This window comes from Argiope bruennichi, chromosome 1, assembly GCF_947563725.1.
Source record: "Argiope bruennichi chromosome 1, qqArgBrue1.1, whole genome shotgun sequence".
Lineage (NCBI taxonomy): Eukaryota > Metazoa > Arthropoda > Arachnida > Araneae > Araneidae > Argiope > Argiope bruennichi.
Genome location: NC_079151.1, coordinates 55,550,867 through 55,566,952, shown reverse-complemented (window position 1 = coordinate 55,566,952; position 16,086 = coordinate 55,550,867).

The window sequence follows — 16,086 nt, the reverse complement described above, 5'->3', positions numbered from 1 at the left end:
TTTGAACAACAACAATAAAAAAAACCGTAAAAAAGATTAATGTTGTTGTGAAATAAATATGCGCTGCAATATCGCTAATTATACAATAAAAGTCTTCTAAAATTGATATTTACATCTTGATCATAGAAGGTAGAAATGGTGTCTCTTATAGCCAGGGAAGTAATGTGTACCAAGAGGGAAGTGACTAGCTGAATTTATTGAGACAAGTTATAGCTCTCCTAGTGGTGTAGAAATGAAGTTAAAAAAATTAATAAAAATTAAAGGAGATAGACCAAAAGATCCAAATATAAGCTGTACCATAATAAAAACATAGAAAAAATTTTATGGAGTTATCTACAAAATTGGCGGTGATATTTGAAACTAAAATTATGAAATTCCCATGATTTGGGACAGGCTGCGTCCAAAAATTGAAAAATGTAGTTTGCAGTATTCACTTCCCCTCAAATGCGTTTTTCAGATTTTTTAAAATTATTTTTGTTATTTGTTATTTAAATTTAAATTCTCCATCGCTTAACTCAGAAAAATTGTATTATAATATCACAGAATTCGTTTTTCAATTTAGGAGAACCCTTTTTCAAGTCATGAAAGGTCATAATTTTAAACGCAAACATTTTCACTAATTTCGTGAAACATTTTTCTGGTGGTTTTATTATAATATAGCATACATTTTTTTAATTGGAATTTTAGGCCGACCTTCTTTATTTTTTGAATTTTTGTATTCTTCTTTAGTTATTAGGGCCGCTGCAACATGTCTTTTAAAATCCAGCATTGTCACTTTACGATAGGCGCATTTACTTTCCCAGCTATACGAGACCCCGTTTTGAATGGTTAGAAATTAATTTAGTAATGCCAACGATCTTTGATGAAGTAATTTTTATAATGCTAAATAAAAGTACTATTTTAAATTATTCTTCCATTATAAACAAGGAGCATTCTGATTGTCTGATTATACATTGTAAAGTGCGAAGTTAATTAGGGAAATCCGAACAGTTGTTGGAGCTGGTCACTGCATCAAGATTTTATTTTATAATACATCTAGGAAACAAAGGGTGTGGGGACGGGGGTTGCCGGTGGCCATTTATCAAGTGGTTAAGAATTTTCATTGAAGTGTAAATAAAGTTCTTTTGGTTATGTATTTTTACATCTAAACAATTGCATCGAACTTAAACTATTTTGTACTCCTATTATAGAGAAGGAATAAATCAGCTTTTTAAAGTACAAAAATTAATTAAATATTCAATTAAATGGAAATTAACATAAATGTTGTCTTTTTTACATCTTGAACAACTCTACCGCTATTTTATACATTTCTCTTTTATTTCAATATGTGTATTGACAATGCTTTTATTGGTCCTAAAGCAATGATTTAAACATATTTAAAATTAAGCTTAGATCAATCTCTCAGACGGAAACAACCTTCATGTATCAACATATATATATAATTTCAACATATGTATACAAAATTTGCAGCGATGATATAACAACTATTTCTAACTTCGATGATTTATAAAAATCGACTACTTCAACTGATATTCTAATTTTAATTAAAGGTAGACGATAAAGATTTTTAGACAAAAGAATTTTATACAATATTTTATGTGAAAGTAGTTTGTTCGATTAAAAACATTATACATAAAACGATTTTAATCTCGAGCGATACTACAAGCTATGTCAACTAGTATGGATTAAAAATTGGCGAAATGATACAATGATTGGGGATAGGGGATTCTATCAGGATTCTTTTTTCCCCTTTAATTACACTATAATGAAAAAATGTTTTTTATTTTTATTTTTTTTCTCTTGAAAGTAGTGTGGCGGTGCTATATAAGGAACCACTGATAGCATGTCATGTCATAAGTTTGCATACAAAATAAAAAGTGTCGAAATCAGATCAGTGATTGACACTGATTTCTTCGATTTCTCCTAATTATTTTACATAATAAATACTTCATATCTCATTAAAACTTATTCTTTAAATAATTTTAAGAAAATCTCTCGTATCTGCAAATATAAAAAAATCTCGTATCTTTAAATTAATATAAAATGTCAAAATAACGCACTTTTGAAGGTAAAAATTAAACCTCAAATTTAGAATTAAGAAATAATTATAATGAAGAAATACATAGTGGCTGCAACTGAGTTACCGATTTGAAAGAATGTAAACATTCCTGCCTCTTTCACATTTTCTGTTTATATATATATATATATATATATATATATATATATATATATATATATATATATATATATATATATATATATTCTTACCGAATTGCATAAAAAGAAAAAGCGATGAAGATGGAGACATCATGCAGATCTACGAAGTTACATGGAAGGAAACAGACGAAGGATAGGATTTCAAACATTCATATTTTTCCAGCAATGTTCATTTGCTCTGCACATGCTGTGTTGACAATTTTGGCAAAATTAATTTTTAACAACTTCACCACCTTTACTGAAAATTTTGCCTCCTTATTTAAACTTACTTTCTCTCCTTAATAAATAAGAAGGAAGAAGGAAAAGAATGAATGAAAAGGCCCTGATAATACGTGTGTGTATGTGGGAGAAAATAAGCACTAAAGAAAAATCAGATAAATAAATAATTTCAAAGAAATTTCTAAGGTATAAAAATGTTATTATTGAATCAGGAATGTTTTTTAAACTAAACGCCAAAAAAAAAAAAAATGTCTATTACATTTTTTTATTCAATGAAAGGGCTCAATTTTGATTAGAATTATTTGCATCAGTTGTCGATTTCCGGTGTTGGATTTTTTTTCCCTCGTTAGAATCAACTTTTCCCGGTACTGAGGGGATTCGAAAGGGGGGATAGGTCAATATATCATCGTCGTTTATTAGGATACTTCTATCAATGTAAGATTTTTAAAAATTAGTAAGAATAATCTATACTACTATTATAAATGTGAAAGTTTGGATGGATGGATGGATGTTTGTTAGTGAATCAGGCCAGAACGGCGGAACGGAATTGAAAGAAATTTGGCACAGAGATAGATTATAGTATGGAATAGGACAGAGGCTACTATTTATTCTGGTTAATTGAGTGGTTAATATTTTTATTAATTAAAAACTAACTTCCCGCCAAAAAACTTTTCCTTTCCCCAATGCCAAATGTGTAAGGCTTCAGGTTCCCCCCCCCACGTTAATGAGGTTAGGCTTAACATGCTTTCGACCGATTATTTCAAACGATTCCGTTTATTTTCTTAGTGTTTTATGCATTAAAAATGAAATATTGTTAATTAATCGATCTTTCGGATTCATTCTGAAGTACTTTTGAATTAAAATAATATAAAGAAATATTTAATAACAAGTTTGCGTTACCCAGACTGACGTAGAAAATTCACGCATTTGAGTTGCCCCAATTTGAGTTGAAAATTCACGCATGCGCGGTGTGTTCTGATTGTCGACAACTGTATTTTCAACGAATACGGACTTGATTTGTTTTGGCCAGACTAATCAGCAAAACTGTTTCCAACAGCAGCATAATGATATGGTTTAATAACATTTTACATTGTGATCAGACCATCAGTTATCACACATACACATCAAAATTTCCACTGGTACAAAGTCGCGGGTAAAAGCTAGAACATCAATATATTTCTAAATAGGGAAGAATTCTAAACGCACTCAAGTACAAACAGTAATTACATATTTTAAATAAAATTATTTAATTTTTTGTTGTTGTTTATTTTATACAAATTGAACACTGACGTATTTATGCTAATTTGTATAACAAGCGGAGATCATAGTTTCCTATTATAAATTCACCAAGAATTATTTGTTAAATAATATGAATCAGTTGCACTTAAATGAAGAACCACACTTATTTATTGAAAATAAAATAATACAGAAATTAAATCACTAAAAAATGTGTCAATAAGTTCACCCAGTTAAAGGCAAGATAAATAATAGTTAAGCATCTTGATATCTTTCAATGTCCGTTTGTATGTTCGTAAAACTTTTTTCTGGTTCTGTTTTCATTTCTTCTATAACTTTTTCAAAGGTTTCATTTTAATGTTACTACATTTATGCGACCAGTAAAATTTAATTTAATTTTTGCAATTATTTGCAATACAACTTCTATCGTTATATTACAAAAATGTTTTTTTTTAAATTTTATTTATCAGAAAATATGCTGGTAGACTATGTTAAGGATTCGAAATGATACGCCATTACATTATTCCTCTGACTGCGTAATTTTTTAAAAATCCCAATTTAGATGCGATGTTTGAAAAAATAATTTCAAATATTTTTCAAACAAAGTGAACTGATACTATATTTTATACCATGATAATATGATATGATAAAAACCTATAATAATAAAAATAAAACTAAACTGCGAAACCCGCGAGATGCAATAGAAAATGAATTGATTGCCAATTCGTGGAAATCGCGGGATAAGCAACTGGAGGGTTAAAGATGCCGAATTTAATGAGATAATATGCATGGCAATTTTAATATTATGGTTAGTTTTGTTTTTGTAAAATATAAAGTTTTGTACGCTTATTTTTATATAAAAGTTACAGGTACAATTTTTAAAATTATTTATTTATTGTTCCTCATAGACAGAGATATATGACTATTGAATTTCGTATGTTTCAGATTTTACAAATGATGTCACAATTCAAGAATTTATAATTAAATTCTATGATATTTACTCAAAGATACTAACTCAAACCGGTGAATTATATTGGAAAATAATGATCATAAGCAATTCAAATCATTTGAGGCCAAATCACAATATTCCATTAAACAGTCATCTTTTAAAACCCAACAGCAACTTAATTTATGTTGAGTTTATGTTCCATTAAACTCAATTTTAATATACAGGTACAGCAGTTATTCAAACCAAACATATGAATACACTATTATTCCTAAATATTTATCTCATATAAAACCTCGTACAGCAAATATATATTTGTATCGAAACATCGGCTGAGACATTGTTAGCATGAAATACTCGACCAGTCGTTTTCGAAATAATTAATTCTATATATTCTAATGACAGAAATAAGGGCAGCATATAGGACACTATAGGGAGTAATTGGTTTTATATTTATAGATCTCCGGAGTGCCGTTGGATATTAAATGCAGTTAGAACTGAGATATTTCCCTTGTTGCGTAATTTGTTAGGGGCAATAGAGGCGTCTGTTAAAATGACTCTGACGCCATAAAGCGATATTTAAATCACGCAAGCTAAGTATATTTAAATTGAAAGTTTCTGGAACATATGGAAAAGAATATAAGAAATGTTGTTTGTATAAATATGAATTGGAAAATTATATCGAAGGAATATAAAACGGTTTCTATGAGGGAATAAAATTTACGATTTTTTAAATCAAACAGCGTATTATATTATAAATGTTTCTGTTTTTAAAGATTTAATTTCTTTTTGCGCGAAATCAATGCATTATTTTACTTATTTCATTTTAATGCGATCAGTTAGAAGTTCAGCAAAACTGAAGCATTTCTATTTATCTTCCATAAAATAAATTAAAATTAAAATTTATCGAAATAAATAGAAGAAAAAAATTTAGATTTTATAAACTATTATAAAAATAATAAGAGAACATCTTATAAGTATTTATAAGAGAAATATAATTAAAATTTCTATGAATTCCAATGATGGAAATATCTCCTTTATATTCTCATTTATACTGAAAGATATTAATATAACCATTTCTTTTAATAATGATAAAAGGATATTTCATTGTCAGATTTTCTTATAACAAATTCCGCTGCGATAAAAATATTGCATTCAAATAATTTGGTTTAACGGTAGTCAAGTGCAAGAATATATATATATATATATATATATATATATATATATATATATATATATATATATATATATATATATATATATACAGTAGACTCCCGATTATCCGCGCCTGCCGCACTAAGTGTTTTTTTTTTTGCTTCCAAGCAAAGAGTAAATACTTCTAAAGCAAGAAGCAAACACAAATGACTGATTTCTTCAAAAATGTGTAGTTTTACAGTTATGCTTTTGTAATTACATAATAAATTATAGTATTAAAATAGTACATATGTATTAATTTTCTGTGTATCCTTGACGCCTCTCGTAAGTACAAAGCACTTTTCTATTTTCATTAACAAAATGCATTTTAGGTGAGTTTTGAGTGATATACTAAAATATTAAGCGTTAGTGAAACATTTCCTGCTGTTTATTTTACGTTTTAATGTACAGAAAACGATTTTTCAAAGTTGGAATGACTGTTTTCTCTTTTGCTATACCCATTTTTAGCTTTTTTCGGATTATTCGCGATTTTTGTTATCCGCGGCGGCCGCGCCACCCAATTCCGCGGATAATCGGGAGTGTACTGTATAATGATTTTGAGATCCTGGCAGCTAAATAATATTTACATTACTGTGAGGGTTATAAACATTGTCCAAATTATCTAGACTTGGTAAAGTTGAGATGTGTCCGGACACTAATAATTGTCATTGTGCTGGGCCAGAGGCCTCATTAGGAGAATTTTGTCTTGCTCCAGGATTTTGAGAACAGCCAAGGAGGACTTCTGTGCTCGGGGAAGTCACATTGGCTGTTATTGGAACATTTGTCATACATTGGGGTTGATGAAAAGGACATACTTGGGTCCAATGATAAGCATTTGGAATACCTTTTTGAGCATAAATTATACATGGCGAAGAGGGTAATCTTTGTTGAAAATGCAAATTATGACTATAATTATTGTAATTATTGGGACGTGGCCTTATTGAATTCTGATAACTTTGTCTAAAATTAGTGGGAGCTCGAGGAGTAAAAGAATTTTGAAATCTATAATTAAAATTATGCCTAGGTGTGAAAGGTGCTGGTTGCCTTATTCAGATTCTGGTTTCATTATACCGGCCTGGGTTTGGTTCTGAAGATTCTTCCATTTTTAATAGTTTAGTTGTTATTGTAAGCCATTCTGTAGGGGTACAAGGAACTTTTATGCTTACCAATTGTTTTAGTTGTGTTGGCAGTCCATCAGTAAGACATTCTAAAATCAGTTATGGAGTAAGGCCCAGCTGTCTGCCACAATTTAATTTTTGATGAAAATAATCAACTAATTTAACATTTTTTGAATCAAATTTCAGTTGTGAAAAGTCAGAGAAATTGACAATATTGGGTTGAATAAAATGTTCAGTTTATACACAACATAAATCATCAAAATTATCAATATTTAAACAACTATTTACATAATGAGTTAAAGCTGACCCTTTTAGAAATTTAGCTATATTTTTAATTTTCCACAAATCAGTTTTTTTATTTTCTTGACAAATTTTATTGAAATATCCCAACCATAAATCCATTTTCATCCCATTTTCGGAATCAAAAGGGATTATGGAGGGTTCTATTTGATCATTTTCTTCTTTATCAATTTTATTTTCTGAATTTTGAGGGTCAGACACATTTGTTTTATCTTGGTCAGTAATTTTTCCAGATCTTAACAACATTAAAATACTTTTCACATAAAAAACATTATTAATTTATGCATACAATTTTAAAAATAGACTCGATAAAAGACTCAAAATTCAATATTTTAAATAATACTATAAAATAATTTGCAATAATAATAAAATCAAAATAGGAAAATTAAAAGAAAATCAGACAATAAAAATCTTCATCTTCACCCGTTGACCCTTGAAGCACGAATCGCCTTTTTAAGAAATCCCAAAAGGTAATTTTGAACACTGATTAACTGGAACTTCCCCATGATGACAAGGAGCACAAAGACACCATGGTAGTGAGCCGAAGTGTCGGTTGATGTCACAGGTTAATGCGGCAGGAGTAACGATGATGCGGTAACAGTAGCGGAAGTAGAATTTCACTACGTGGTCGGATCTGAAGACGCTATGCCATGGGAGGCAACTTAGCAAGAGCCAGCACGGAACTATTTTCAGATTACCGGCGAATCAAGGAGCCGTACTGTAACATCAAATTGCCTCTCATTCCGGGGATTTAATTCTTTTCATTCATTTGAACATTTTTTCCACAGGAAACTATCCTTGTCGACTAAATTATTATGTAATGATTTTGAGATCCTGTCGACTAAATAATATGTGACATATTTTTTGTTTAAGTAGAATGCAGGTTCGAAGCAGTGAAGAGACTTGGTATTTTTTCCCCCTTTTCTTACTTTTGTGTGTGCTGCGTTGTGTCTTTTTGTAAATAATCATGTTTGCCTCCCGAGAGAGAAAAAAACGGAATTAAAGATACCAAGTCTCTTCACTGCTTCGAAGCTGCATTATACTTAAACAAAAAATATGTTACATATATAAAGGAATATTTTTTCAAGATTAACCTGAGGTAGTTAAATAAATAATTTTTTTTGTTTTTTTGTTTTTGGAATACCATTGCCAAATAAATATTGATTCCTGATGAAAAGAGGAGGAATTAAGCATGAATAAAAATTAGTAATGGGAGCGTTAACTTTACGTTTTATTTACATTATATTATAATGTAAATAAAACGTAAAGTTAAAAGTATTTACATTATATTATAGACCCTCGGGGGGGCACCTCGAAATGAGGATGAGATGCTTCCGGCATGGTGGTTGGATCTCGCCACCCTGGAGGGTACACTAATAGGTGGGGGATCTGGCTCCTCCCATCGATGACGGGACGTACTTCCTTCGGGGAGGGTTGTACCGTGGCCGGTGACGGCCCTTAGGACTCAACCACAGTTCCCGCCAATGTTGCTGTTGCGACGGTCCGGTCATTCAGTTTTATGGTTTAAATCCGTGTGCCTTCGTGGCGGGTCGGAGAATTAGATGGTTGACTTACATTATTTTATACTGGATTGTAACAAATGTCAACGAGCTAAGGTCTGCGAATTTTATTATTTTATAACCATGTTGATTCATTATATTCTTTCCTTGTGGACACGTTGGAACTACTAATAATTCTTTTTTCAGCATTTTTTAAAATTTTGTATTCGACATTGCATTTTTTTTTCAACTTGTGGATCACTATTCGTTTCGACCTGTCTTTAATGATTAATCTTGTTTTGAGTGTTAGTGAGAGTTTTTAGTTCATACAGCTCCGGAACTTAACTGCTTACTATTAATAATACTCTATATATTTACATCTAAAGTACCCTAGAAATTGTAATTTTTTTTTTTTTTTTTTACTTTTTAACCACAATATGCATGTAAGTTTTTGACTATTGATTTGAGACAATTTGTGACAATTGAATCTAAGATATTGTTTATAGGATAAAAACCCGTCTAGGTGAGCGTATCTTCTAATTATTAGATAAATTTGCTTTATAAGTAGTATCCAAAAATTGTTTTAATCATAAATATATTCAGGTTGATCATAAATCCTATTACACCAATATTAATTCTCTCAAAAGTATGCATTTTATGGTACGGTATAAAGTCCAACAGATTCAGTAACAGATAACGGCGTTTTATTTTACATGAAACACAAGCAACAAAACAGAGACGAAAAGTACATGAAACAGCACTTGCAATATACTGCAGCACACAAACATCAAACTTTTATGAAACATTCGCAATAACAAAAAGTTTTAATTGTGTCTCGCTGAAGATTAACACACCAAAGAGAGAATTCTCTTGACTACTCACTTGAGCTCAACTTGTCTTTCAACTCTGTCTCTCAGCTCTTTATGGTTCCATGACAGGGCAAAGAAGCTTCTAGAAGAATATCCTATATCCGCTCCGAATCGAAATATTGCCCAAATTCCAGGTTTCTGGAATCTTTCTCCCTGTCGTTAAATTCACATCCAAGACTGGGGTTCCTTGACCCAGCAACCATTCAGTATCCATTTGAGCTATCTGTAAAACTCTCATTATTCTTAAAATGAAACTAATTGTACCTGGAAGCATTATTACAATTTTGTAACCATATTTTGTAATGGTCGTTCTTTTACTTCCTTTTAAATATTCATTTCCTTTTACCCGTTTTATAAAATGCACAAAAGTATTATGGTACCACTAATGAACTGAAAGCTGCGCAGCAAGCTTTTAGCCATGTTACTCAAATGTCGCATAGTTCTTTTTCATTAAGATAATTTTTGTTCGGATGTATAAGGAAAACGAAATTTTACTCTCTTCCTCTCCAGAAATTATGCAAGTAGTGTTTTTGAAAGAATTTGAGCTATGAGGATGAATGAGGTGGAAAAGAATTAAATTTATGAGAGTTCTACAATGAGATATCACATGCTTCTATTAAAAGGCAGTTGAAATTAGAGATTAAGAAATCTCTTTTAGAACCTTAATCCAAAGCAGTTGCAACTATTGACAAAATTTCATTAATTAAGATATATCAATTCAACTGATTTGAACTATTTTTCTATCTTCAATCGCAAAAGAATTTTAAGGAATGAATTTTCACTACTCCGATATTTTCATCGCCTTTGATGGCTCATTTACGAAATCGACCGATATTTTCATTTTTCCCAACAACCTAGTATTCTCCAGTTCAATATCGAAACAAAATTACGTTTGTTATTGTGGCCACAAGATAAAAAAATACGCATTGTTTTAAAGCTCCATCTAGTTCTTTCCAGATTCAACTCTGAGAAGATTTGTTCTCATATATTATCATCTCACACAAAAGGATTTTCCCCGCTCATCTGACACTATTATTCCAATAACATTAACTGTCGAAGTTAAAGTATTACGTAAAAGCATGCGACTAAAATAAATGCTTGATCTATTAGATTTCTGTATAATTCCTTTTTGAAGTTATATAATCTCTGTAGGTATACTCAAATACTGATTTTCAGAATTTATATTTGCTGAAGTCGGTCATATATAAATTCTGTTTATATATGTTGGTCAAGTTCTTAGTTATGGTTTTAATAAACAACTTTGTTTATTAAATGTTTTGCAAATTTATGAAAAAGATTTATTCTTTAAAGAACAATTTGGGTTGTTGATTTACTGGGAGTTGTTTATTATATACACTGAAGAGCCAGAAAAACTAGTATAGCAGGTTGTGTGCAAATAATGGAGGGGTTCAACCAATCACCGTAACACGATGCGTTCGACAGTGTGTATATAAGACAACAGGTGTCTGAAGAGGCTATTACATCGATTACAATGGTAGGTTATCAAGATTTAAGTGATTTTCAACGGGGACTAATCGTCGAAGCACGAGAGAAAGGGCACAACCATTTCAAGAGTATACCGTGAATATCAGGTTTCCGGTAAAATTTCAAATCTTCTGTAGCGGTGCGGCCGAAAAGAGACCTTGACAGAACAGGATTATCGACGGCTAAAAAGAATCGTTACACGAAATAAACGCTCAACACTTCCTCAAATTGCTGCGGATTTGAAAGCAGGCCCATCAGCAAGTGTCAGCGTACTTACTATGCAACGTATCCTAATTGATATGGGCTTTCGCAGTCACAGACCATCTTGTGTACCATTGTTGACTCAGCTTCACAAAGCTCTACGCCTTACCTGGGTTCGCTAACACCGTCATTGGACTCTTAATGATTGGAAAAACATTGTCTGATTGACGAGTCTCGTTTCCAAATGTATCTGGTGGAGGCCGTGTACGGGTGTGGAGAAAATCCATGGATTCTTCATTTCTACAAGGAGCTGATCAAGCAGTTGAAGGTTCTGTAATGGTATGGGGCGTGTGTAGTTGGCATGAAATGAGACCGTTGATACGTCTAGACTCGAACATGACAGGTCAGCGGTACATTAACATCATTTCTGACCAACACCGTCCTGCATCCATTCACACCTGTGTGCATTCCGACGGACGTGGACAATTCCCACAGGATAACGCGCCACCCCACAAGTCTACAGTAGCTACCGAGTGGCCTTGATGAGCACTCTCTTCTGAATTTTGTTCCCTCTTTTGGTCACCTAATCCTCCTGGCATGAACATTATCGAGCATATCTTGGATGTTTCACAACGTGCTGTACTTAGGAGATCTCCACCACCTCGCATTCCCATAGCTTTGTGGACTTCCCTGCAAGAATCATGGTGTGAACTATCTGCAGAATATCTTCAGAAATTAGTTGAATCCATGCCACGTCGTGTTGCGGACATGGACTAAATTAACTTCTGACCCCCCCCCCCTTTTTGCGTGTTCGTGGGGACGCTCTACACAATATTAGATTGGTGTACCAGCTTTTCTAACACTTCAGTGTATATGTGTGTGTGTGTGAATTTTTTTTTCATGTCTTATATATATATATATAATGAAATTTTACCCCATCCCGTCCACCATTTATGCACGTTATTACTTAAAGGAGTTTGACCTATGCGGCTGAATGGGGGTAGAATAAATACATTCATGAGAGCTTTCCAAAGAGATACCACACGCTTCGATTATTATTTACTTTATTATATATATAATAAATTTTGTACATTTATAAACATATGTTTTATTAAAAATTTTCTTCTAAATATTTCTTTAATACACACATGAATGAATAAAGGATTATACTTTACTTTATTAAATTAACAATTAGTTTAAATTGAAAAGAAATAGAACATATTCAATTTCTGTTAAAATATCAAAATAAGTCAGTACAAAAAGACACTTGCCGCAATTGTTTCAATTAAAATGTAAACACATATTTTTAATTATATGCAGTTTCTTTCTTCCAGTGAAAATACTGGTGGTGTTACGTTACTTCTTTAAAATTAACGTCAGTTCTTAATAAGGTTTTGTTATTATCATAAGGGAAATTAGGAACGATATAAGAGGACTCTTTCCTTTTTAAATTAAAGAATGCCTCGGGTGAAACAGAATGAAAATTTCATTATTTTAATTAAATGACTTAGAATCAATTAGAAATGCGTAGTTTTATTTTTTTCTTTAAAAAAATAAAAAAATAATAATGTTGAAAAGATTGTAGAAAGCTCTTGTATGGGCTTGTCTGAAATAGATATTTTAATTAAAATTCACCGTTTACATTTATTTCAACAAATATTTTTTTCTTCAAATGAAAGACGAATTCGTAATAAGAATTGTTTATTTTTTTATTACTTAATGTCATATTATTTTAAAAATCAAAATGCCAAGCTAGATTAATAAATAAGGATTGTTTCCTAATGATAGCAAATACTTTTTTACAGAATATGCATTTATAAAAAAAAGTGATGTACACTTTGTATTTTCTAACGAATATGTTTCAACTATCTCCAGTCAACAACATTATTCTCCTAAAAATACCTGTTATATTGTTCAAAAATAAGAGAAGGAAAGAATTAACTAAATGAAACTTAATTTAATAAACTTTAAATATTTGCTACCTAAAAATTATTTAAATTTCACAATAGATTTCTGCTGAGAATTTCTATGGAAGCATTCCAGATGATATTTCGATATAATTGAATTCGGAAGATGACTTTTATAGGTTAAAATTTATTTATAATGAGAAAAATGTCCAATTAATATTTCGCATCATAGATGTAATTTCTATTGCTAATGTTCCCTGCGTTTTGATCACTCAATTTGAAAAACAAAAACTATCTTTTCATTAAGTTTTGTTAAAGATATGAAAGTACGCTCTTAGAAAAAGTGTATTTGATTTTTACGTTAAGATGAAAATAAAAATAATAATTTTATTTATGATTGTTATAAGATAGGATTCACATACTGACAATTTCATTCACTTTATATCTTCTATGAAGCCTCTAAAGAATGATTTCTTTTTATTTGAAGTACTAGACGCTTTTGACGATCAGTGGTTCGCTGGTGCATACCGCATCCCTAATGTCGGGGGAGGGATTGTGCATCCCTTAAGAGAAAGCAGTTCGGAGAATTGACCACTGATGTAATTGAATGGTGATAAAAACAGCAATTTGCACTAACAAATCCTGTGGACACTGTTTCATTCAGTGGGGGCGAGGTGATGGTTTATACACAAAAAAGAGAAGAGGCTCCCAAGTATTACTGGAAGCTGGAAATTTCAATGAAATAATTTGTGTAAAATGATCTTAATTGCCTCATTAGCAAATTATTTTTGTATTTCAAATTTTGATAGATTTATTGCATATTGTTGCAGAAATTTTATACAATTCTGCTTATTCGGCCAGCTATATTTCCCAAAATATCCGTCTATATTTTTATACATCCCTTTATATCACAGGAAAGAAATTAAATGTTTAAAAATAAAGCAGTATTTCAGAAAAGTTTCACTTTTACTTCATTTTGAAGCTATGCCTTAATTGTAAGTACGACAAAATTTCAAATATTTTATCAAAAACAGAAAGAATGATTTTATTTTATTTATATTATTTTATAACAATATATTTTGATTTTGAAATGAAGTTCACATCATTTTCATTGCTATTACAAACATTTCAACGCGCATTTTTTTCATTATGATCAAGATATAAAGATTGCTTTTCCTTTTATTTGTTGAATAGATTTAACTGTAAGGCCTACTTTTATAAACTCATTCAAACTTCCTTATAATTAAGGCTTCAATATTAACCCTCAACTGGAGAGGTGAAATTTTAGGACTTAACTGGGGAGGTGCGGTCTACGAGACCGCATTTCATTTATACTCAAATTAAATTTTCTAATGAATGCATTAGTATGAAAAACTGCCAATATATTTTGCAGACATTTTTCTTGATATATAGATATGTTTTAGAAATTTTTCAAAAACTGTTATCATTGAAAAAAGTAAATGCGTTCGAACATACATTTTCTTCCCAAATTACAAGTTACAATAAATAATATTCTTGAAAAAACATTTTACTTTTTAAATCATATTTATTTTTACAGTATATGAAGGTATATAGAAGACAATATAATGTAAAATTCAACAATTATATGAAAAATAAAAATATTGACAATGGATAAAATTGGCCCTTTTTTTATCGGATTGTGTGACTTTCATAGCACGGTTTTCTTGGGCATTTTAAATATACAGGTTAAGAACTAGTATAAAAAAATCCTATAAATTCTGTATTTATGTATTTTGGTATATTAATATATTTTATAAATTTTTCAAAATACATTATCACTAGAGATATTAATTATGTTTGAACACAAATATCAGAATCAGTTGAATGCGAACTTTCATCGAAAAACTCTTCTGTACAATTATCCTTATCACTAAAATCACTTTCTGTTTCATTTAAAAGTGTCTGAAGCATTGCTTCATAATAGGATCAGTAAATTGGATGATATTTCGGGCCCCAAGTTTTAGCGCCATCTGCTAAGCCTTGTTTATCACTGGGACGCTAACAGAGAGGTGCGGTCTTAGAGACCACGCTTAAATTACCGCGCATTATTTTAAAAAGCATCCGCTGAAATCGGTCGAAAAAGTGCATGTGTATTGAAGGTCACAAAACAGGAAGCTACAGGGTCAATCCATTCAATTGAGCTAAAAATAGAATAGGGGTGACCGAAAATCCATCGCTAGCGGTCTCACAGACCGCACATCCCCAGTTAAGGGTTAAGCAATGATGATTTTTTTTAAAAAACTGTACACCCATTTTGAAGTTTGCTGTTTTTTTCATGTGATAAAATTGCATGTATGAAAATATGTATCGCACTATAAATATAATAGTGCAATGCTTCTAAAATGATAAGAGTTACATCTCTGTACAAATTTGAAGGTAAAAAATAGTTTGCCAAGGAATTCAATATTTGTGCAAAATATTTGAATGAAATTTTTAGTAATCATTAATTTTATAGAACCAATCTGCCACTAAAATTCGAACGTATAAAAAATATAATTCTAACAATACCTGTATATATTGCAATCTCATTTTATCTCGCATTTCCCACGCTATTTGAAAGTTTGAAGCATAAATAAATCCGCCCAGTTTCGGCATTCGACGGAAATGATTTTTCCTTCTTATTTGCCAACACAACTGTCATCGTCAGAAATGGATGCTGTTGCTTATTCCGCAATTTTTCTTTCCCCTGCTAAAGTGAATTCTCTCAGTGTAAAGGCGAAATTCATATAGCATTTTCGCCTTTTGTTTGCATATTACTTCATTGTTTCATTGTTGTTTTCACAAAATATTCTGATGTGACAATAGTATGTTGTTTAGAGACAGGTAATATTGCTTTGACAGGTTTAAATGAAAGAAAAGAAAGGGAAATTTGTG